The sequence below is a fragment of the Monopterus albus genome, unplaced genomic scaffold (genome assembly GCF_001952655.1).
Source record: "Monopterus albus unplaced genomic scaffold, M_albus_1.0 scaffold109.1, whole genome shotgun sequence".
NCBI classification, from domain to species: Eukaryota; Metazoa; Chordata; class Actinopteri; order Synbranchiformes; family Synbranchidae; genus Monopterus; species Monopterus albus.
In genome coordinates this window covers 1,239,952-1,264,657 of record NW_018127989.1, presented here as the reverse complement: position 1 = coordinate 1,264,657, position 24,706 = coordinate 1,239,952, and the positions used below count along the sequence as shown (strand labels likewise).

The 24,706-nt window shown below is 42.9% G+C and overlaps 1 protein-coding gene across 3 annotated transcripts in view; it reads left to right on the top strand.

The window, feature by feature from the left end:
* The first annotated feature begins 901 nt into the window (after nt 1-901).
* Nucleotides 902-24,706, top strand: part of adarb1b (adenosine deaminase RNA specific B1b) — a 103,212-nt gene continuing 79,407 nt past the window's right edge. For 2 of the 3 annotated variants that reach the window (XM_020611056.1, XM_020611053.1), the window contains exon 1: nt 902-1,061. The gene's annotated coding sequence lies outside the window, so the exon portion shown is untranslated. Of the gene's footprint in view, nt 1,100-24,706 lie in introns of all 3 variants that reach the window. The other variant, XM_020611055.1, reaches the window with a different exon arrangement.

Here is a 24,706-nt window from a genome sequence, read left to right as displayed (position 1 = left end):
GAAAGAATTCAGAATAAAAAAAAAAACAACCTAACAATATTGTAAGACTTAGGGTTCCTTCAGGAAAGACGGGTTTTGCTCTGACCTATAGCTACACATTTATCTACGTTAATATTTATGAGCATATGTACATAAACATAAGTGCTTACTGGGGCACTCATCTCCACACACAAAGGAGGAAAAATGAAATATTGTAAGGAGAGAAGATAAAGAAGAAAACAAGACCCAGTGAAACAAAACATAAAGCAAACAAAGAAATGAGGGGGGGAAGGAAAAACAAACAATGCTGAAACAACAACAAAAATACTATTACCACTGCAACCAATATGGGTTAAATTAAAGGAAGGTTGTGGGCGAAGGTCAGGAGTGTGTGATGCAAGAGAGTCACTGGCTAATTTAATGAGGAAGAGACAAAGGAGTGAGATATTTGACTGTTGACTGCTATTTTAACATCACCCTCGCCTCAGACCCACCCTGATTCCAGGAGGGTGCCAGCCCTGGGTGGGACTGTTCTTGGCCCCTTCCTGAACAGTACCCAGACCCAGAGGAGGAAGCATATTCAGTGCGGATAAATGTCCTATTATGTTGCTTCTTAGTTCATTTCCTTTATTCTTTTCTTGCTCTTTTCGTTTATTGGCTTTCTCTTTCTTTTACCTTTCCTTCCTTTATATTCTGTATATTCAGAGTAAATGTCACGAGTGTGATCACTAACGATAATAAGATGAATTAAATGTGTGATATATTTGATTTGACTGTGTTAGTAATCATATATATGTATATAATGACGAAGACTTGCCTCTAGTTGTTGAACGAGGTCCTGATCTGATCGAGCTGCACTAGCTCCCCACCACGTGGGGGCAGTATTGCGCCATTTAATTCACCAACCAGTGTAGATTATAACGACGACGAAGAAGAAGCTCGGTCGACGGCAGACAGAGAGTGCTGCAGTACATGCGACCACACACCGTTGTCAAGCGGGGTATGTTTTTGTCCAGCAGCGGCGACGAGGCGGAGGAAAAGACGTGCGTGTTTGGAAGTGAAGTTGCGGAGGAGATTTCAAGGTATCCGGAAATCCTAACTTTCCGTTACCGCACAAACCGTGAGTAGGCTTTGTGCGTGTTATTTCGGGGTTGCAGCGGATGAAACAAACGGGCTTGCTAAAATGATTTGGGTTGTGTTTATGTAATGATGTGCTGGTAATCCTCCAGACTCACCGCTACATCACAGGTTCACTCAGATTTGTACCTCTGCTGTGAAACGTGTGTATGCAGCTCGGCTGGGGGATTTATGGCTGTCATCTTACCTCAGCTTCACCCTGACAGCGGAGCCTGTGCAGGTCCACCCGGGAGACCGCATCATGCACGGTCCACACAGACACACCAACGCTAGCTGTGCAACACATCCAGGGGTTATTAAGCGGGCGTGCGTTGCAGTGGGAAATGTGCTCTGGTCTCTACACACGTTTCCAGTAGTTCTGTTGGATAACGACGAGAGAAAAACCATTTAGGCTGCGATGAGCGCAGTGCCAGGTATTTAGAGAAGTCTTCTTTCAGGCTGGCGTCTTGTGGACGCGATTTAGGAAGTAATTCCTGCCTAATCTGATTCCAGTGTTGCTTTACGTAAAGGGACGCAAAACTAAAATACAAGAATGTACATACACTTCCTGCACAACACATGCAGAAATGGTCCCACGTTGCAACTTCGTGTACAATGCATGGCTGTCTCATGTGGGGAAAGCAGTCGAAGATAACGCACTTTCCTGTGAAATTCTGTGTGCACAGTTTTCTCATGCATTTTCCTGAACTGATTCTTTCTGTCCTGGCACACTGCTCACTCCCAGGGCAGATGGATCCACCAGCTTTCTTGAAGTTGCCCTTATCCTGTAGATAATCTCCAGTTTGTACTGTGTGTTAAGGTGAGATGGGCCCTCATATAAAAAGTTGGGTAATGTATTGATTATAGAGTTCAGCTATTATCAGACTTTGTGCTGTGATTACAACCTAGAACTAAGAAGACATCTTCATCCTGTGTGCTACTTCCAGTTTGCTCTGCAGGCAAATGCATCCAGTGGCCAAAACACCTCATTCAGCAGTGGCGGGGCAGATGAGGACCTACAGCTGTAGTCAGAACTAAAACCATACTGAAGCTGAATTTTTCACACTGACACTAATATTTGCACAACAAAGTGCAGATATAAAACATTAAATCCATGAATGTTTTTGACACAACTTGTTAAATACTTTGCGGCAGACTTTGGCTTCATCCTGACCTTTGACACTCACAATGTTTGGATACTTTTCCTAAAAAAGGCAAAATGCTTGGAGGACATTATTACAGTACCAAGTTCAACTTACTAAGGTCAACAACAAAAAATAAAGTGGTGGGAATCTTAGGCAAACTCAGGATTTGATTCAGTTTGATTTGATTCAGATTCTCTTCCAGTTCCTGGTGTCACGAGTCAATTCAGAAAGATTTTTGATTTAAAAATAAAATGGTGCTATATTTTGTCTTTTGGCTCTTACTCTAGTTTACTGTGTGTTAGACAGTTGATTTCTGTCCTTTCCCCACTGAGCTGCTAATAAACAGACATTTAAGCTAATTGGTTCTGATGAGCATCAAACACCAAGCAGCTTACATAGCGTTACCCACCACTATGTAAAGTACTTGAAGTTATATAATCCAGGCCCAGATGGTGTTGGGGGTTGTGTACTCAAAATGTGTGCAGAGCAGTTGGTGGACATACAGTAAGTAGCTGTTCTCTGGAAGTCTTCATACCTGTGGCTAAAAATAAGTCCCCAAAGGCACTTAATGGTTTTAGACCTGTGGCCCTTACATTTGCTGTGAAACTCTTTCAGAAGATTGTGAGGGGTATGTTGTTAGAGAAGGCTCAGCCAAACGTAGACTGACTTCAGTTTGCTTGTCGACGATACCACCGCTACCTCGTTGAATTTCATCCTGACACATCTGGAAGGAACAAATACCTTAGTACAGCTGGTTTTTTGTTGATTTCAGCTGTTCATAGTATCCAGCCTCACATCTTAACAGACAGGTTAGACGCTGCTCACAACACTGATACTCGCCTGATATGTTGTCTTATAGATTTGTTAGCAAACAGGTCACAGCGCATAACGGTCAATGACATTTTATCAGATGTTCCTGTGTCTTCCACTGGCTCATCACAGGGGGGCGTGTTCTTTCACCTCTCGTATCAGCCTTGTACACTAATAGGTGCCAGAGTCAGCATGAGAGACAAACGGGCACAGGTTTGTAGGAACTGGCTCTTTTCGTTGTCTCACCGGTTTGACTGAATTGTTGCCGAGGGGTTGTTGTTTGAGAATAATTTAGCTTCTCTGCTGCTCTAACGTCAGTCTGTTGGTGATGGGCTACGACGTGTGTTCACACAGTCCTCCACGCTGGTCATTCAAAGCTCATTATCAAGTCATTAACACACGCTGAAACGATTTTCCTTTTCTGAAGATGAATTAACGTTACAGCTCTTGTGTGCACGCTGTCCATGCGTTGCGCTGGCTTAGTGGTTGAGTTCTGCCTTTTTTGCTCTGTTGACATTATTACAGAAATCGATTTTTAGCAGTTGTGTGAATCTATTTTTTCCCTCCCACCACTAGTAATAACAATAAAATGTACCCACTAACCGTGTTAATAAGACACTGCTGTGTAACCAGCATGTTCGCTGCAACACACACACACACACACACACACACACACACACACACACTGGCATCTACAGTAAGGCTGAAAGCTGTCTTCTTGAAGCGATGGGTGCCTGTTGGCCGCAGTGTTTATTCCTCAGAATGCTGCCATGCTATGGCTTACTTTCAGCACTGGCATTACTGTGGGAACTTATTCAGCCTCTTGCAGCCCCAAATGGAAATGTTTGTGGGCTGTATTACACATTAGCCAGACAAAAGGCACAAAAAAGTTATTCTAACTTGCACAGTTGTGTGTGCACGCACATGTTTGTTTGTTTGGCATCACCACTGTTCTGATAAAGACAGTTTTTATGGTTGTAATGTTCAGTCATATACAGGGAACATAGGCTACATCTCCTCCTTGGACTTGTCAGAGGAAGAACAGTTTCCCTTGAGCTGAGCTGTGTCTCCCCTTTGAAGGCACAATGCCCCGTTCCCCAGGCTGGTTTAGTGGTGGTGAGAGACCTGGCTCAAACAGAGACTTGTATTTTCCATTAAACAATGAAGCATAGTTGGATTATGTTGCAGAACAACAAAGGACTTCACTGACAGTTGTTTTCATTCAAAGAAATCATGCAGTGATTGGATGCGTTTGCAGCTGTGTGTGTGTATGGGGGGGGGGATTTTGCTGATTTGCTGTGAGGCACAACCTCAACATATGCTGCTAAAAGCTAAGCTGAAGGATCAGCTACACTTGGCCTTACTGAATATTCCATAAAAGTGCTGCAGCAGTGCTGCACTTGCTGAGGGGACAGATTTAAAGAGCCTAGCCAGGTTCACCCAGCTCTGCTGCATCGTCCTGTCAAGAAAGCTGCATGCAGCTGAGATGCTGCACTGACACTGACTCTCTCTGAACCCATTCAGCAGCAGAGGAGAGGCCGCTACCGCTATTACTCATGCTAATAAATTGTTATGGCTGTCACAAGGAAAAGGCCCCAGATTTCCTTTAAAACTCTTATCGTGCATAACCAGGGGCAACAAAAATTGTAGTCAACACCTTCACATGTGTTGACACAGCAGCTTCTGGCATTGTTGTTTGCTTTCCAAGATGATGAGCCCAGGTTTTCAGACGGCTCAGGCGCAGACTTGGGGTGCCAACTCTGTATAGCTACCAGGTGTTAAACAGTGATGTTTGTTCAGTTTTCTTTTTAACATGTCAACTAGTCGCTGACCATGTGATTTCACTACTAACAGCCTTACCTGACGTAGCAAAGGCTATTGATGCAGCACAGCATGTAGTCAGTCATGTTTTCCACTTAACAGTGACAACCTGCAGCCTGCACCCTGAAGAAACTCCTGGGATGCTGGGCGCAAATGCCAAACTCCAGACCGCCTGCCCAGTCAGATGGAATCCTACAGGTTGTCATGCTTGATCGGCTTTTAGCTGTGCAGTCTGTCCTCGCTGATGAACCCGTCACCACATCAAGGGTCTAAAAGTCATTAACCACAACATTGTCACAACGAGAGCTGGTGGAACAGTAGCTCTTCCACCATCTGCATAGTAGGAAGTACTGGGCTCATTTCCCAGAAACAGTCAGGACACGACAGTGCGCTACACTTAACTGACATGGACAAACAAACCACATGCACATATGCAAAATCAGCCACTTAGCCACCACCCTTAAAGTCTTTTCTCTTGTAAAAGTAAATTATGATGTTTTAAAAGGCTTCTTATAAAGCTTGTCACACCACTCAGTGTGACCTCTTCGTCTCCTCATACCGGTGCACCAAGCAGTGGTCTGCTCACTACTGCCAACTAGTGGTTGGTGGAATACACAATTCAACTGGTCCAGTGACATGAGAACCTATTAAAGATGTTCTATGGATGAGGTCACGATGATGTCATCAGTGAGTAGCCAACACTGAGGTGACATTCCTAACAAAAAAAAGTAAACTCTAACAGTTTGGAAGTCGTGCAACCCCTACCGGGCACCAAATGTTGGCAAATTGTCCCTTTGGTGGGAGGAGCACGTCCTACACTGGCTGGTAATTGTTTGCAAGCAACATATTTGAATGTGTAGGTTGGGTGAAGCAAAATTATTTTGGTATTTTTGTCTAAACCCAAGAGAGCGCGGCATCTGATCTCAGCCCGGACCAGATAAGCTCACAGTATATAATGTCCAGACCTGATGTGTTTGAGTTTGTGTGGTGTTTTTCTCCTTGTCATTAAACGAAGTAGACATTCGAGTGCTGCAGCCATCTAGACTTTGACCTGTGTGTCCGAAACTTACCTGACCCCAAACTTAATTTCTGATTTTTTGTCCGAATCCGGCCTGAACCCTCTGGTACCGACAGGAATAGGGATGAAAACAAGCTGTCTGTCTGCAAAGGACAATGGGTCTCCAACGTAGTGCATTCCAATTACAAGCAGGGACATTATTTCACATATTTGTTTGTCTTTAAACACTTTAGAGCTCTTTGAAAAGATTATTTTTCTTAACAGAGGGGTCCTTTCCTGACTTCCCTTGTGCTCCTTATCAGTGACCACTGGGGTGCCGGTTTTGGCTAACCACTGTTTGTTCGTTGTCCTTTATCAGTTTCCTAAATCACACCAGCCATCCTGTTTTCCTCACTCTCACTTAGTTATTGTTTTAGTAAACAGCAGCTAATATTACATGGTGCTGTGGCAGCCATTCACTCCTCTGACAATTACCTTCCTGTCTCTCCTGCTTTGACTCGTTCAGTCTCAGACCCAGTCCCAGTTTTTAGTGTTTAGCTTTTAGACTAAGGGATGTATAAGAGTTGTTATATTCATTTGAAGAAAAAAAAAAAACAGGAGGTTGCTCATAACTTGTAATTGGTTTAGAGATTAAAAATGCCTTTAGCTTTAAACGACAGGCCTGACAGTGCTAGCCGGCAGTCGGCCTGGATCTGCAGTGCTTCTGCTCCTAATGAGGAGATTTATTTGATCTCTTGTGGAGGGGAAACTGCCACAGCTGTATTGTACATCCAGGTCCAGCGGGGTAGGCAGAGCGACTGCTCAGACAACCGGGAACGTTTCTGAACAGATCCCCGGACTGAAGCAGTTTGTCTAAAATAGAAGTGAAGGCTCAGAGTACGTCTTATACGACATGAACATTTGCCCCAGACAGTTTGATTCATAACCTCACCCAAATCCACCTGTGTTTTAACTTGGAAACAAGTTGTTTAGCAGACAAGACTGGTGATTTTCTCTGTTTTTGTCATTTTCCACAAATCCCACACAGGTGACTAAAACCAACAAATGGATTTCCTGTACTCTGTGAATCCACAGCCTGGTTTAGCTTATTTCTTTGTGCCGTAGAGCTCCAGTGTTGTCTAAAAGCCATTACACACACCAGTGAGCCACACTGCCGCACTGGGGGACAGGACTGCGTCTTAAACTCCTGACAGAAAATGTTTTAAACTTGATTTTGTTAATTTAATCACTGACATTTATTAGCAAAAAGAAATTCTGTGTTCAGGGGCTTCACACCACGTTGTTGTAAAGCCGTGCTCTTCACCTCCATTTTGCTTCAATAGCTTCTGGCAGAAAATAAATCAAAATAATCATTGTGCTTTGATCACACTTTGATTTGTTGTTCCTTCATGTGACGGCGTTGTGTGTGTGTGTGTGTGTGTGTGTACATGAGAACAGTGTGCGTACCCTGCAGTCCCTGTCAGTCACAGCTTTGCCACAGATGACCTTGTTACTGCACATTTCACTGCAACTGTGACAAACTACCAAAAATTGTCCTGCAGAGCTGTTGTTCTCAGCTCCAATGAGACTTCATTTTACCCGAGTGACCAGATTCAGTCGGTCGGTCAGTCAGTCCATGTAGAACAAGCTGATCACGTGCACTCCAGGCTGCTGTTACTGAATCCAGGCTACAGGTTCGTGCCACAGAGAGTCTTGGATATTAAATGTATGTACCTACACCTGTACCACGTACACTGTATAATAGACACGTATTAAGATGTTTTCATAGTACTGTTGATCTGTTGGGCAGCGATTGCCTTTAATTATCTGAATTACATTTATCGCAACTATTCTCCTGAATGATTTTTATAAAAAAAAATGGCATCAGACTTAATAAGGCTGTTTTATTTTTAATCCACCACCCTTTCCATTAAAAGTAAGTTATTAAAGTTGGTAAAACGTCAGTTCAGAGGAACGGGCCACGTCAGACGATAATCTGATGAGAACGTGTCGAATTTTGTAACAAGGCAGATTTATTTATTTATTTTGTGGCTTTTGTCCTAAAACTGATCATTTGACCCCTTGAACTGCAAACCATGTCCTGTTAAGTTCACGCTGCATTTCAGAAAAAACAAAACAGTACAAAAGAAAAAATAATCTGTGTGGATGCATTTATCCATTCCACCTTATATTCTCATGCACACACACACACACACACGTGGGAGTCAGGCCTCTCTCTTCACGCCGTACTCCACTGTGGTCAGTCTATACCCTGACTGCCTTCTAAAGCAGTCCTCGACTTGTTGATGTGAGATACAGACGCCCCATCGCCCCTGTCACTGAGCTGTGGGGAGCAGGAAGCCACAGGCTGCTACTGTTATTCATGCAGTACACATTAATCACAACACACTCGTTAACATGTAACGTGTCACTCTTTACTCTGTGGGAAACAATTACCTTGGGGTGTGTACGTTGTAACAGGACAGTGCACCTTTTGTCTAATAATCACAGGTAAAATGAGTCAAAGTTAAAGGTTTATGTTTGGAGGAAAGGGGCATGTCAGTCAGTAGTACTGTAGTATTACTATAAAAGTATTCATGTCTCTGCTCTGTCATTTGTCAGTACAAAACGTACAAAAGCAGCTGTTTTCTTCTAAGGTCCCTTTGACCTGCAAGGCATGTCCTGTCGAGTGCACGTCATGCACTTAACAGGACAGTATGCACCTTTTGTTCAAGGGATAATGTAACCTGCTTTTACATTCAGTGGAGATGAGTTCTCAGTGAAAACAGAAGGAAGGGCTAATGCAAATGCCAGGCAAGGTTAGCATCCGAGCGTGAATGTGACATTACAGTCAATGCCATACACACTCACATGCTAGCACAGCAAAGGGCAGGACAAGGTCTCCGCGCAGCCATCAGGGATAAACTTGGCCAGAGCTGACCGGGCCGTTCATCGGCAGACATGCTACACGTTAGCCTACTGTGTGTTTTCAGGCCGGCTAGTCTGCTGTAATTCTATAAGCATTAACAGCATGTAAAAGAACCTTCTATTATATTTTTCATAAAGTGTTAAAAATAAGCAGTAATTATATTGAAGAGAAGTGCAGTATTATAGGTTGATGTGTTGATCTAGGAAGCAGCAGAATATTTGCAGAGTGAGAAAATGCAGTGCTCCTGCTGGGTTGAGGAGCATGTGGGTCGCATATGACGCCAAACGTTGTGGTTTTGGAGTCTCACGCTAAGTAAATCAGTGCTGAAAGGAGTCGCTGCTTTTCAGGTGCGTGAAATGCATCAGCGTCTTCAGCATTCCATGTTATCTGATAATAGAAATAAAAATGATTTGGATTGTGGAGGGGTCCTAATGTTTTAATGCTGTGTAACCTTAATGGCTTAATGCTGCTCCATGAGAGTAGCTGGGGATCAGGTACAGTGGTGTCAGCTATGTCACAGGTACCTTGTGAGGGACAGAAGCATGTTGGTCTTGGTGACAGGTAACGTTTTTATTCTATGTCAAGCAACTGTCTGCATGTATACTGATGACAATTATTAGGGACAGTGGAATTAATTAAAGCTAATCCATGACACCATCTGTTATACTTCTGTTTTCACCAGTCATCAGTATTTGTCAAATAAATCAGATGTTTCTTTTGTCATACATGAATAAGAGCAGCTTTGCATTACACAGCCATTTGCTGTCAGGTCTGTTGTAAATATGGAGTAGAAATGTATTGGTTAGCATTGAACTAACTAGGAACAAAGAAAACCTATGAAAACATATTATTTTTGCTCTTTCCCAGGTTTATACAAGTTATTGTTTCACATCCTTTGAAATTGATAAATGAAAGTGAAAAATAAGTTATGGTGAGCATAAACAGACCATATTTAATTTCATGATGATCCACATTGCGCACACAGTGGCACAGACCAAATGCACAGCACGCGCAGCACATTGCGCCTCACGCGGCTCGTGCTCGTGCCTATACTGGGCACATGTTCGCTTGTGCATTGGAAGCACGTGGTGTAGAAAAAATGCACAGAGAAGCCCACAGAAACGGCTTGGGGAAGAAAAACTGCATCTGAAACAGTGATGCACAGTACACGTTGAGGTGATGACTGGCTACACATGAAATGCATGTACTGTATATATGCAGTGTGTCCAGCCCGCGGCAAAACGCCAAACAAAATCCACACACACACACTTTAAAATGAAGTGGGATTGATGAAACAGACACTGTTTACATTTAGATAGCCACTTCACTTTTAGTTGGAGGTTTGTACTGTAGCCTGGGTAAAATGATTGTCACACAGGGGGTGTTACTGGGGTCCTCGCAGCTTCGGTGTCCAGCAGGTCACAGTTTGTTTACATACGAAAAGATATGGAGTAACAAAACACGGAGTAGCAAAAGTAAGGGGTAACAACATATGGCAGTGGGCTCTGGATGCACACACAAACAAAATAAAATAATTTGTAAAAACCAAACAACCAACCAGTCACCAAAAATTCATAAAATGCCACATTCACATACGTACAGACACTTAAAAAGCTCACTAGCTCTGTGTGGGACACACCGCCACCATCAGCATCTATAAAAACAACAGAATCCAACATTTAATACAATGTTTTATTTTTTACTATTTAATTTTTCATTTTAAAAAAGTTACAAAAATGTTTGTGCACGCTGCAGTTCTGCAAATTCCAATCTCTGTTTCAAACCAGCCTTGTTCCCTGTCTAGAAGTATTTTTGGTATCCACACAGTTTGCTGTATGGAAAGCATTCAGGGAGGATACCCCTGCTCTTTTGTTTCCTCCACATACTGTGCTGTAGACAGCCATGTGCCTGTCAGTGCTTTTACATGAGCTCTCAGGGGTATCGCTGTAGTGAGCTGCCCTATCCGTCAGTATAGACACTTGGTGCTTTTCCAGCACTGTGTTGGCCAGACTTTGTGAACACCTGCACAAGAAGAGACTCCCACACAAAGGTTCACATCATAGCACTTCCATGTGTGCGTATCACCCCTGCAAGCCTGTGTTGTATCATGATGCAGCTCTGCATGTGTTCACGGTGGATTAGGATGAGCTCATCAATAATGCAGGCGATATGATGGAGGATCTGTTCAAACTCTCCTTGATTTATAAGCTCTGCTGTGCTTCTTGGCCTTGTGCTTTTACAGAAGGCTACAGTCAGTAAGTCATCTGACCATGAGCAACAAATTGTTCTCTAAACCTTTGAATGTTTAGAGAGAGGGTAGAATAAAAGAATGAATGAAGTCGCCCTCCACTCTGCCTGCTTGTCCTTTACATATTCATCAACCTTCTCTGTTTCCTTTTTATCCTCTATATTCTGTGGAGCTCTGCGCAGAGCCCTTGGTGATATGGCTATATATAGAACCAAAAGGACGAGCAAGATGAAGAGAAATGGAGTGCTTTATAGTGCACTGCCCTGGAAACCTGAAAGGGTTAATAACACTCAGATTAAGCCTGTAGCCAGACTGTTTTTGTCTGTGCTGGGGTGAAGAAGTTGAGCCTCGACAGTCTGAGACAGACTTCCACAATTACCTACAGCACCTTCTGGCTGAAAGCCAGTTGTGAAAGAACAGCACATTTCTTCCTTTGGTTATAACTAGTTTCAGAATTTAGCAGAACCTGTTTGTTACAGAGGGTCAACAGTTGTTTTTCCTGGATTCTCTCAAAGCCCCTTTGAAATGCTTAATCACCATTATCACTACTTGTATATTTGCCATAGCTACAGTTACTCTAGATAACACAAAACTCTTGTGCTTTTGGAATGGTCACAGAAAGACGCCACCCCCAGCAGTATAGCTCGTGCTACAGCCCCACACATGTTGTTTGGATGGAAACCGTGCTGTGTCTGCTTGCTGTATGCTATAATTGGACCGTGGCTGTTTGCGGAAGGGGTCAAGGAATAACACAGTCTTTCTTGAAATGTGTGGCCTTTGTGAACACAGGATAAGGATGGTAATTTCTTTCTCTGGTCAGATGTTTTACAGCTGACAGAGATGCTGAGGGGAACTAAGCGTGGTCGGGAACGGCGGGATCGCAGAAAGCAGAGCGTAGCAGGTGCTGTCAGCTCATGGGGTCGTATTGGTGTACTGCGCTCGCTCACTGGGAATGTTTTAATTTGATCCCTTTTGTTTGTGTAAAACGGGTCAGGATTTGTTCTAACTCGGGGCAATTTATGTCAGTGCTTATAGAAAAACGTCTGTAGTGATGGCAGGAGAGCTTTTTTCCTAAATGTGTCATCAAAACACATGCTCAGCTTTTGGACTTTCTAAGTAAAGTACTGAATATAACTGGATAGGTTTGCTCACCTAGTCGATCTTCAAGATTTTATTTAGACTCTACACATGATCACACGCTGTCAGTCAGCAGCAGACAACAGCGGGATATATCTTTTCAAAACACACAAACAAAATGTCAGACAAACCAAATCTTACTTGGCTGATGATCAGCTAATGTACGACCATTCATTCTGATAAGAAATAGGACAAGTGTTTCAGCTGCTGGGTTTTTATTTTCATTTATTTGTTTTTGCATGCAGTCTGCATGTGCCACAGATGACAACCGTGTTGTTTCTTCAGAAATGGAAACTCCATGTGCGTCACATTGGAATGTTGTGTTTCCTCAGTCTGCGTGCCTAAAGCCGCAAGTCAGCTGCTCTGCAAACGCAAATCAACACCTTACAATGTCAGGTTTTACTTCTCAAAACCGCTGTGTCCATTTTAGATTTAAAAAAAATTTAACCAGAGGTTTGCATTTCAATCATTTTGATTTTCAGATTTGCACATGCACATTCCTTTTTTTTTGGTTGAGTCACAGTGAGGAGCTGCCCTCTAATCCAGTGGTTATCGAACACTAAAGGGCCAGAACGGCCTCTGTACCACATGTTATCAGCCTTGTCCCTCTAGAAACATCTGTTATTTACCCATGACAAATAAAATGAGTGAGTGAGAGAGGAGAGGGAAGCACCAAGATGTAACCACCCCTTACAGACCAAACGAAGAGAGATGGGAATAAAACACAACCTGCATAGAAACAGTAAATACCTATCAACAGAGAAGAGTATGAACTGAGCTGGGAAATAACAACTGGAGTCTAAAATTTCAAAGAAAAGATTCATTGACCATGAAAACCGGTTGACATTAAGTTGAAAAGAAAACATTTTAAATGCAACTTAAATTGGAATCAACATTTGTTATTGTAAATATTTTTTTACCTACTTACAAGCTGGTGAGACACGTGCCTGACGGTGCCCACAGATTTTTTATTTTTTCATTTGCAGCATCTGGACTTGGCATGACACCTGCAGTTTTTTTTTTTCCCTTTTTGTTGTTGCAAGCGGGGAGGATGAGTGTCTCTGCTGCCGTCTAAGGTTTCATGTACTTTGCGATAAGCTCCGCAAGCTTACAGCTTTCCTCCGTCGCCTTATCAGACATTTTCACACAATCCCACAAACAGTCTTGCTGCCTCTGGTGCAGATCTCCTGCTCGTAGGCCGCGTCTTTTTCAACGTAGAAAGGATGTTTGGTTTCCGAGTGCCTCCTGAGCTTTCTTGGTACCATGTTAGACAGGTGACACAGTCGGGCTGAAGGCTGTTGAAATCTGCAGTCAAGCTGAAGCCATAAAACAGGTAGCGTTCATACTGACAGTTCTTTATCTCATTTCCTGAGGTTCTTCTTTTAGGATTTGCCTTTGAATTGGGACACGAGTGCATACAAAGTACTGATATAGTAAATTAAACATTCATTAATAACTTTTTGTATTGTAAGTTACTGCAGTACTAATGTATGATTGTCCCAAAATGTAACGGCACAACTGGACCTGCCTCACAGCACACCAGTGAGCCGTGGCACACCATTTGGCAACCACTACTCTAATTAATAGACCAGAGTGTTCTGAAAAGAACTGATACCACTAGTAAAGTATTTGCAAATGACTTGAGCTCTTGTTTGAAGAGACGTCACTGAACAGTTCTTATACAAAGCCTCCACTCATGTAACATTTAGTTTTATTGTCAAACTTTGACTTACTACTCCAACATATTGGTACATCTCCTCACACTAATGATTCATTACATCTTGTTACATATTGTCCCATTCAGTCTGTGGTTATCTACTGATCTGGGTGCAGTAGGTCCTCGTCTCCTGCAGGCCTCTCTGAGTGATCAGGACACAGTAGAAGATCAAATGTAGTTGGTTCACTGATTATTGGAGATATAATCTCAGCTGTAACTGACTGTGTCAGCTACAGTTCAGATTATATCTCCAATAATCAAAGTGGCTGTAAAATCCCCAAAGATTCCGTCCCCAGTTTGTCCCCAGTTTGTCCCCAGTTTGTCCACATATGCCTCCTTTTCCTGCCTTTAACTTCCTTTGTACATCTCCTGTGTTCAGTTTGCAGAATGTGTGCATGTGTCCGTGTGTGAGCGCTGGCTTTGTTTTTCCAGGTTATGATTGGGCTCATGTTATACTTGCACTGCTTTCCTATGCAAGGAAGCGTGCACAAAGCTCTTTAGGATTTTGCCCAGGGACACTGACATGTAGACTGTAGTAACCAGGGATGGAACCACCGACCCTACGGGTACAGTAGGTGACGACCCCTCTCTACCTCCTGGTAAATGGCGGACCTGGACCAATTGTAACTTTCCTGACCCGTTCCAGCTCTAGTTTGCTCCCTTGTCCTCTGTGGGTTTCATTGCAGACTTCCAAATTACTGTATGTGTGACTCTACTGACGTCAGATGCACTAAAAGAGGAACAGAAGCTGAATCGTCATAGTTAATATTTACAGCGTCAGGCCCCGAGGGTGGCCGTGCTGCTGAGCAGTTCTGGGTGAGCACCAGTTGTTTTGGCAGTTCGACTCTCAGACTTTGACTCCACATCAAAATTCATCGCTCTCACTCAAATGAGGCTCTTTTACACTGATAATCCAATTTTATTTCCTGTGTTAGTGCTCCTACCCCTGAGCTGATGTTACTAAAATATTTGTATTACTTGTGAATCTCATGAATCATCAGTGTTTTTATTTTTCTGTCAGGAGGCTCCTGTAGTGTCACGTTGGCTTTTTCCTTCTGTCAGTTTTTCAGCTGCTCGTGTGCCTACGAGACATCTCTCCACAGACATGTTCTCTCTCTCCCTCTCTCACACGCTTCTTCTTATTCTCAAGGTTGAGAATTTTTCCCTCCAGGCAACACACTTTCTCACTCAGACCAAGTGGTGATGAAAGATGTGCTTAAATTAGGATGTTCTGCTGCACCAGAGGCAGGTGTGAGTTTTTAGCACCTCTCCCAAATCTTACACTTTTCAGAATTGTCGGTGCACAGTGCTGAACTTTTTATTAGCGGCTTTCTTGTTTGAGGTTTACATTTCCATCAGCACCTTGAATCGCAGTATGTGATTCAGCCTGCGAGTGTGTCCTCTGTGTATGTTTGCATGTAGCTTTTGTTTATCTTAAGTGAAAAGCTCAGAGTCTCTTAGAGAGTATTAGTTGAAATTAAATTAAACCCCTACCCCACAGAATAGAAGTTTAGAGTCAGCAGACTGTTTATTGATGTCATGAGGTGGGAGACTACACCAGCGGTAAGAAATAATGGCCTTCAACAAACACTTGGATACTTGTGAAGCAGCTGAAGGAATAAATAAAACCTGGACTTCAGTAAGGCGAGTCTGGGCAAGAGAAAACAAAAGTCATCCTGTAGATTCTCACCTTGAAAAGTGAAAAAGAGCTGGTTTTCATTTATATGTGCTGTTGTGCTAAAAATAGCAACTTCTCCAACCAGAGTGGATGATCAGACCAGGATGACTGTCTTTCAGATAGGTGAAGCCACCGAGCTGTGTCCTAACAACACCAGATGACCTGCAGAGACCCAGTGCAGAGTTCTTTAGACTGGGCTGCCTTTAAATGGCAGTGTAGCAGCGGTGGTTGTAAAGCCTGGTAACAACTCTTTGACTAATGCTCCGGTTTGTTTGGGATTAGCAGGGCAGATGAATGCTTCTGTGTACTCTAACATTTGAAATACGTCTCTGGTAGTTTGTTGATCCAGTTGTCAGGAGAGAATTACAATGAGTACACTATTAAAATAAACATCCATTACTTAAGTGGGCAGGGGTTAAAGCCATAGCTGTTGCCGATTCCTCCAGGATCTGTGGAAACAAACGAAAGCAGTGGCAGAAAAGAATTCGAGCTGGGGAGTAAAACTGCACACGTCAGAGAGAAGTGCTTAGTCTCCAGTACAGGAATGCATGCTACTTTCTTTCTGGGCAGTTTAGTGTTTTGTGTTGCACTGTAGCTTTTTGTTGTTTTCCTCCACCGGTGAACACAAAGCTCTTTGTTTGGATTCGGTGGCCCGTCCACAGCTATGTGACCCTGTCTGTTCACCTCTCAAAGGCTAATTTTATTCTTGAGCTAAACAGCAAAAATGCCAAAAATATAACATTTCAAGGTACAAATATTTCCTGTCTGTGGAACTAAATGGACACTGTGCTGTTTCCAAACTGGCTCAGAGATCACTGGTTTGGCACCGACATTCCCAGAGGACTCCTGGTATTGAATCTTCAGTGTCAAAGTGATGACACGACCTTCTTCGTCTTGATTATGGTGGTGTTAGGTTATTTCTTAGTTAGATAGATATTCAGAGATTTGTTGTCTAGTAATGTTAGTCCAGACAGGGTGACTAGCTTTGCTGTAACTATTCAGCCTGCAGTGAGGACTGCAGGCACGCCAAGGTTACAGGAAAAGAGCTTTTAGGGTCAACTGTAATGCTAGTCTTAATATTTGTCTTAATGTGTAAGGTTATGTCCAATTGTTTAGATACACACCACGAAAACAACAGTCACGCACCTTGACTTTTCCTCATGTTTTGGCTAAACGATAGAGCAGCTGCAAAGCTTGCTTATCGGGTGGCGTCACGGTTTGACGCCCCTTGTAGTATGGGAATAGCCCAAAATGATTAATATTATATAGGTTGTTGGGTCCAGACTGTCTCAGCTTTCTGCTGCCTGCGCGCAGGTAGAGGGGTGAGAGAGCTCTGGACGTGTACTGTGAATTTTACCTGTGATCCTCTGAATAAACCAGCACGGTTATTTTTTATAAAATCTAAAGCAGTCTCTTTCGTCTCATTGAGAGTTCCTGGTTTGAAAGAACCGGAAGAAGCTACAGAGAAATAATAGCTTATAGTGGCTTAGCTTAAGTTCTATTAAATCGGTCTTTGTACCTTTAATTTCAAATCCTACCCCTCAAACTACTAAATTGCAACTTCGTCTGTGGAATATTAGTCATGGTATGATATGATGTACGCTGTGAATACTCTCTGTAACTGTGAGAAGGTTGTTTAGCACCCATAATCCCTGACCTGATGGTACACCCACAGCCTGTGCAATAAAAAGACCTTGTAATATTCAACCAGAGCATATCACATTAAGGCTGGCTGCTGCATTCAGCATCTGAAGGAGCTGTATGCATCCTACAGAGGGGCACTGCAGAGTGAGAGTGTTGCAGGCTCTGCTGGAATGCGTCAGCAGGCACTGCTACTGGTTTTTGGAAGGAGGATGTAGCAGTCCTATTGGTCACCTCCATAGCAGGGATAGTGCTGCATTGTGCCTCCCAGGGGTTCTGTTCAGTCACTGGCACACAGTTTATTACCTTGTTCTATGAAGGTGTCTGTGCGCTCACTGCAGAGCACTATGCTCTTAACTTGTTTTCTGTATTTAAATTAGCATTTGTGCAGTTTGATGTGTATCAACCTCTAAAAATGTCCTGTGTGTTTTAAAATGACTAGCTTTGCCTGCCTTGGGTCATGTATGCATGTCAGGCTTCATCCTTCTCCCGTCCTCCTCCGACACCAGCGCTGTGCTGCTGCTACTGCTGCAGCTGTTTTGCTGCATTCGGCCACAGATGTTGCTGTGACCCCAGTGGGCAAAACAGGTTTTCTCCTAATTATTTGAACAACATCTGGACACAAGGCAGAGGAGGCGGAGGAGGACAATCATCCTAGACGGTGGTCGGCTGTAATCGAACCGTAAATAAGACATGGCTCGGGGGATGTGGGATGCTTGTGTGAGCAAGCATGGGTTTGTGTGGGAGAGAGGCCATTTGAATAGAGTGCACAGCAGGGCAGGGGGAGGGGAAGAGGTGGAAACTACCATATGGATGAGCGCTAAAGACAACGAGTGAAATGGAAGGGAGGAGAGGAGGAAGGAGAAAAGGGGGAGACTCGGCAGCCCACGTCAACTCACTCACTGCTCCCTGCTGGCCCCAAAGATGCTGACAGCACACTTTTGTTGATTCATTCCCCGTTCCAACTACTTCTTCTGTCTTTTGTAGTCCGGCTCTGTTCCTGTTGCCCTTGTGCTGCTCTATTTGTAATGCTCCCCGTCCTCTAGTGTGACCTTGTGTTCCCTGTCATATTGTGCGGTCTGCTGGTGCCTGTTGCCACAGACACAGTTCAAACTGTGTGCTTTATGTAACCACCCCCCACAGGCTGTGAGGTGAAGGGCAATGCCAATGTGCTACAGGGATGAGTTGCAAAAAGCTGATTGTGGTTGCTCTAAGTAAGAAGTGTCCTTCCTTGCAGGGTGTGCTTCCACATTTAACATTACAACTACCTGGATTACATATTCAGATACTGCCACTGGGTTCATTTGTTCCCCACAGACTTTATTTTTCCCACAGGACAAAGGTGTGGTTGAGTGAGACTACAACATTTAGCCTACCAGTGGAATCTTACAGGCTGATGAAAACACGTCCCCTCACTTTAATCAGTGTGTATTTTAGCAGCACTAACAGTCTGCTTTGAACCACACCAGTGGAACAGTAGTGTCAAAATGTAAAACTGTGTTTATTCCTGAAGTTTCAGTGTCTTTATAAAACACACTAGCACATTGTAAAAATCATATGAAATTTCTTAAATCTCTGTGCACGAATGTAGGAAGCACTGCTACAGGATCTGACCTTTGAGACGTATCTGTATGTGGAATATATAGTAGCGTCTGTTTATAGGGTATTAAAGGTTTGCAAAGGGCAGGAGCTGGATGCACTGGCTCCAGGTGAAACTTTGACTAGTTAGAGTTTAAGTGTTTACTAAGTGGAAAAATACACATTTTAAAATTACATAAAACAGGTTACGCTGCAAGAAACTCGACCTTATGTAGAGGTTAATTGTTACTAAGTGCTTAGAACCAACAGCACAAAGCTAATAATACCTAGATAACAAATAAGCCTAACCTGTTTAGCAAGGTAATATAGGTGCAGCACACTCAGATAGCTTTCATACTATTTGGCCATTCACCAACACACTGGTGTTATCACCGGGAGCAACTGGGGGTTCAGTGTTGACTGGACAAGCCGGGAATCGAACCGCTAATCCTCCAGCTAGGAAACAACCCGCTCTACCTCCCGAGCCACAGCCCGGCCCAGTACTTCACCTCCTTAATGACTCCTCTGAACTTTTACTCACCAACTGACTCTTTAGCTATGCCTAGTGGGGCTGTCGGCAGCCAGGAAACGTATTGCTCAGTCCTAGATTCCTCCACACAGTTTGACGGCATGGTCATGGCACAACACACTATTAGAGATTATCTTTAGGACACTCTCGACTGCCAGGATAAAGGGATGTTTGCCTGAAACAGATGACTTCTGGGTTGACACTATAAGCTTAAGGAAAGATGTATCAGTGTAGGCATGTGGACCTTTTTAACTGTGTTCCTTTGTTTGTTTGGTGTTTGGGGACGAGAGTTCAAGTAAGTTCTTGTCTTTTCTTTGTTCAGAATGAATAAATATTGTCACTCTGCCTTTCTGTCAGCTGCCACTGATTCACACAGTGAAACAGTATTTGTCAAGCAGCCTTAAACATTCTGTAACAGTATGAGCTGTCTCACCCTAGAACTGGTGTTTATTCCTGCCGTTTAACCCATCCATAGCTTTTAGACGATCCAGAACAGAATAACACACTGACTTTAATTCAGCCGTACGAGTAGGCACCAGCCTGCTAACTAGTGGCTGAAGGCTGTTTGCCTTTTGGAGCAAAGGCATGAAGCTTTCAGGGGATTTGCTTTGTGTCATTGAGTATCGAGTGTTGCTGCAGAGGCATCTCCCAGGGCGGTAAGAGCTCTAACTTATGACTCTGGCTACAAGTAAATCAGAGCTGGTTTTGGTTCTTAGAGACTGAATGGGACAAAGACACACTTGTGTCCCAACACTGACTGGACTCACCTACTGGAGAGAACTTCAAATTTTTAGGTTACAACGTAAAATAAAAGAAAAAATCATGATCAAGTGCAAGATTTCTTACCAAACCAAGCTGCATAAGGAAGCGAAGGAGCGCCACTTGGAAATGAACGGGCTCAATCTGTAAGAACACAAACAGCAGTCAGGTGATCTCAGCGAGGTACCAGAAGCCACATTTCCAGACACGTTTTCTTTATTTCCTTTACTTATTTGTGATGATCCCATCTACATTTGAACACCTTGGAAATGATGCTGCAGAGGCAACAAAGGACACAGTCCTGTTTAGTGCCTACAGTGGCTCGCTTCAACATCCCGAGTGGACTGGGCTGGTGCCAGGTAGCACTTTACCTACTGGTCTATAGAGAAGGTCAGGACTTTCAGTGCCACCTAGTCACATTTCAGAAATAATGGAATGGCTGCGGACGTTTGTAAAAATCAGGACTTGTATATTATTCATACAGTTTTTGTTACTTGGCACTAGACTGTGTGAAAAGGATATGAATTAATAATAGAACTTTAATGTGATGCCATGATGATTTGTGTGATCGTCTACTCCAGAAATGCCATCATTACTGACCAGTTAGGTGTATTGCCTAATGTGTTTACTCGGTCGTGACTGTCAGATGTGCGCCTTGAAGTTCCTAGTGTCTAAATCTATATGAGACAGAAATCAGCATCAGCTGAAGCATCTGTTCTGTGGCTGCCCTTGTCCTGTCATGTTTTACCTTGCATGTTTATATGTAGATCATTCATTTTCATTTTTGGAATAGCTCTTTTTTTTAAGCAGGGCAACACTAGAGATCAGAGGGGAACAAAATATTTGAACTGATTTGTCAGAACAGGACTGAGGTGTCCAGGACACGTTCAGGAGTTTGGAATGGCTGATTCACTCTGTTGATAAGACATGACCAGATCAGTTATCTCTTCTCAGAGAAATGGGAGAAGTTTACACTTAACTTGACCGAGTGAATCCAGCATGGGGCTCGTTTTTAAGCCTGCAACCCTGTCCTTTATGTATCTCCAGGAGTGTGTCTGTGTGTGTAATGTAAAATTAAGGTTGTCAACAGGCTAACTGCCTGCACCCCACAGGGCTGTAGGGGCTTACTACAGCAAAACCATGCTGACAGGACTGCTCTCAGTTTATTACATGTGAATGCCAGGCAGATCCATAAATGCCATTCTGTTCTGCTCTGCAGTTACAGCATCAGCTGAGCTTTTACTGAAACATTTTGTGACTTCATCTATAAATTCAAAGATATTTTCACCTTACTGCCCAAAGATGCATCAAACAGCTACAGGACCAAACACCCCCGCAGTGGATCAAAGCCTGTTTCATGACAGCAGCGCACAGACCGACTTTACCTTCATCATGGCTCATAAGCTGCTTTCATATGATGCTTTATGTGTGTAAACTAATTATTGTACATGGATTTCAGTGATTCTCAAAGACTGCACACCTCCACTCTGCAGCAAAGTTAGAAAAATATTAACAAGACGACAACAGTTAAAGAGCCCATGTCGTGCTTTCCCTTGTTTTACCTACAACGGTGAATTATCATCTTAGTTGTGACTGAAAGCTAAAAAAAAACCAGGTGTAGTTATGTTCTACTACTTTGATGCAGAAACGCCCTGGTTTATACACACGAGACTTTGTCCCGACAGCATAAAGTATTATGTGATGGTTTGATTTCCTCGAATGGTCATAACCTCCAGGCAGTCTTGTTGCTTTGTAAAGTCTTGAATCGACTGCTAAATGTGGCCCAGCAGTGTGTTGGTCAGACTAACAATTAGCCTGTATGCAGTGCCCTAGTCACCACAAATCATAGCATGTTAAAAATTATTATTGATTAGTAATTATACAATTTCTAATCAATTCATATGGATTTTCCCCCACAAAGTCAATACTCAGACCTTTGGCATGTTGTTCACAGCTTTCCCACCTCTGACACGCGTCTGAATGCAGTACAGCTCTGTTGTGCCACTGGAAAGACCAGAGGATGAAATATTTATCTCAGTGACGATGGCTCAGATCTGACTCGTGCCCAGCTCAGTGACTCTTATGATATTAATTTTCCTTCCACTCGTTTGTAGTCTGTGGGCAGTTAACAGGAGCACAGACGATGGTGACAGCTTTTATGATTTATGTGGCCAGTGTGTAATCCCTCAGTGGCAGAGATAAATGGGATTGTAGGTACTCAGCAAATGAAGTCTGTGTGTGTTTATGTGTATCTAAACCTCTGCTCAAATGCAGTCCCACCCCTACCCTGTGTTTTGTAGTCAAACATGACCCCTTTTGTGTGGCCGTCATAACCTGCAAGACAAAGCTTTGGGTTGATTGTGCAGTGAAAGTCCGCCTGTACTATATCTTTGTCATCAGTGAAGTGGCTATTGCCTGGTGATCAGTAGTTTTTATGCTGACCAATGAATCAGAGAGGTGTGATTGGGCATATCTGGGCTCCAGGCTGGCATGGTTTATGTGTCCTTGAGACAGCTTCTAGAATAGAATTAGGGCAGACGAATGACGAGGTTACATTTGGCTGTGTGCAGTTATTGTACACAAGGTTAATCTGTAAATGCAAACATGCCCATATCAATTTAGATAAAACGATAGTTACATAAGAAATACAGCGTACAAGTCATTTGCCCCCAAAACTTCTTTTTTTTTTACATTTTAACAATTGTAATGGAATGTAAAGAGAGGCAGGGCGCCCAGCTACTCCCTAACCGAGCGATGAATATAATAATAATCAAATAACTGGTGTAGAGTCGACTTGGAGCAGCTTTAGTAGTTCACTTTCTTTCTGACTGGGGTATGAACAGTTAACAGATCAGTCAACTAGGCTGGAGCAAGGCCATTAATGGCCTTGAACACGAACAATAGAGCCTTAAAATCAATTCTAAACTTTACCGGAAGCCAGTGAAGAGACTGAAGGACAGGATGGTTGTGCTTTGGAGTATTTTAAGCCCCATATTTTATCCTGTTTGTTTACATTTTAGCATGTTGACACATGCAAACAGGCTAAAGGCTCATGTACCTTCAGCTGTGAAGTGAAGAGCTTGTCAGGCAACTGTTAAATCACCATCATGGCTGCAATATGTTATGCCACCACATGTTCGTGGTTCTGAGCCATAAATTCAGTACCAGGGCTGACGATGCTGCTAATTAAGTCCTGATATACAGTAGGACTGTTTTAAATGTGTCCCCCCCAAAGGAAATGTGCTGTTCATCTGAAAAGTAGTAGTTCATGTTGGTGGGGGGGGATTGCTGCTTTGCACTGCTGGATGTTTGGCATGTTTTCTGTTGTCACAGTGTCACAACCGCACAGCTGGAGAACATGCTTTGATTTTGGTTGCCGGGCATAAATTACACGCAGTGCTTGGCACTGTGGTGTGTTTTTCCTCTGAGGGTTTAAGTTATTGTTTCCAGAACACAGTATTTATTTATTTTTTCATGACAACAGTCTGCCATGAACTTTAAAAATGAATAAAAATGTGTTTCTGTTTTTTGACATGTTATAGATAATGGGGACTTATTTTAAAACTGAGTGGGTGCTTTTTGGAGACTTGGTGAACTTAACTTCTTCTGACCAGGGTCTGGGCCCCCTGGCTCATCATCTGAAGTCGACTGTAAAAAACCTAGGGGTGATGTTTGATGGCGACTTGAGTTTTGACAAGCAAATCAACTCAGTTGTGAAATCTAGCTTCTTCCACCAGAGGCTGTTAAGCAAGGGCAAGTCATTCCTTTCTTTCAATGATTTTGAGATTGCAGTCCATGCTTTTATCACTTCTAGACTTGATTATTGCAATGCTCTATATTATGGTGTTAACCAGTCGTCCCTCTTACTTGTCTTCAAATGGTGCAAAATGCTGCTGCTCGTCTTTTAACAAGTACTAGGAAATTCGACCATATAACCCCGGTACTGGCTTCTCTCCACTGGCTTCCAGTTCATTTTAGAATTGACTTTAAGTTATTGATTTGTGTTTTTAAGGCTCGTAACGGTTTGGCTCCATTTTACCTCACTGAATTAGTGCATTGGCACAAACCTACAAGGTCCCTCAGATCTTCAAGCCAGTTTCTTTGAGAGGTTCCAAGGGCCAGATATAAACACTGGGATGACCGTGCTTTTACTGTTGCAGCCCCTAAATTGTGGAATAGTCTACCTTTTAATGTTAGGTCAGCTACTGACCTCAGTACTTTTAAATCATTACTTAAATTTCTTTGGCTTGGTTTTTAATACACAGTAGGGCCTGATGCATTCCTTTTAATTTTAATTTATTGAACATATGTTAACTGTGTGTCTGAGTTATTGTTTTATTTTTGCACTCAATCTATTGTATTTTAGTTATTTATCGTGATTTTATTCTGTCTGTAAAGTACTTTGGTCAGCTGGATGTTTGTGCTATATAAATAAATGAGATTTGATTTGATTCACCTCCCAAACAGCAGCATTATTGACCCATCCACATCTAAAAAACATGTCTGTCTGTACTTTTGTAAGCTTTCATCCTGGTGCTAGTGTAAGGGGATATACATACTGTATATGTGAAGCCTGAGGTCTGGCTGCATTCACATAAAACCCTTCCAGCAGGGACGTGCAG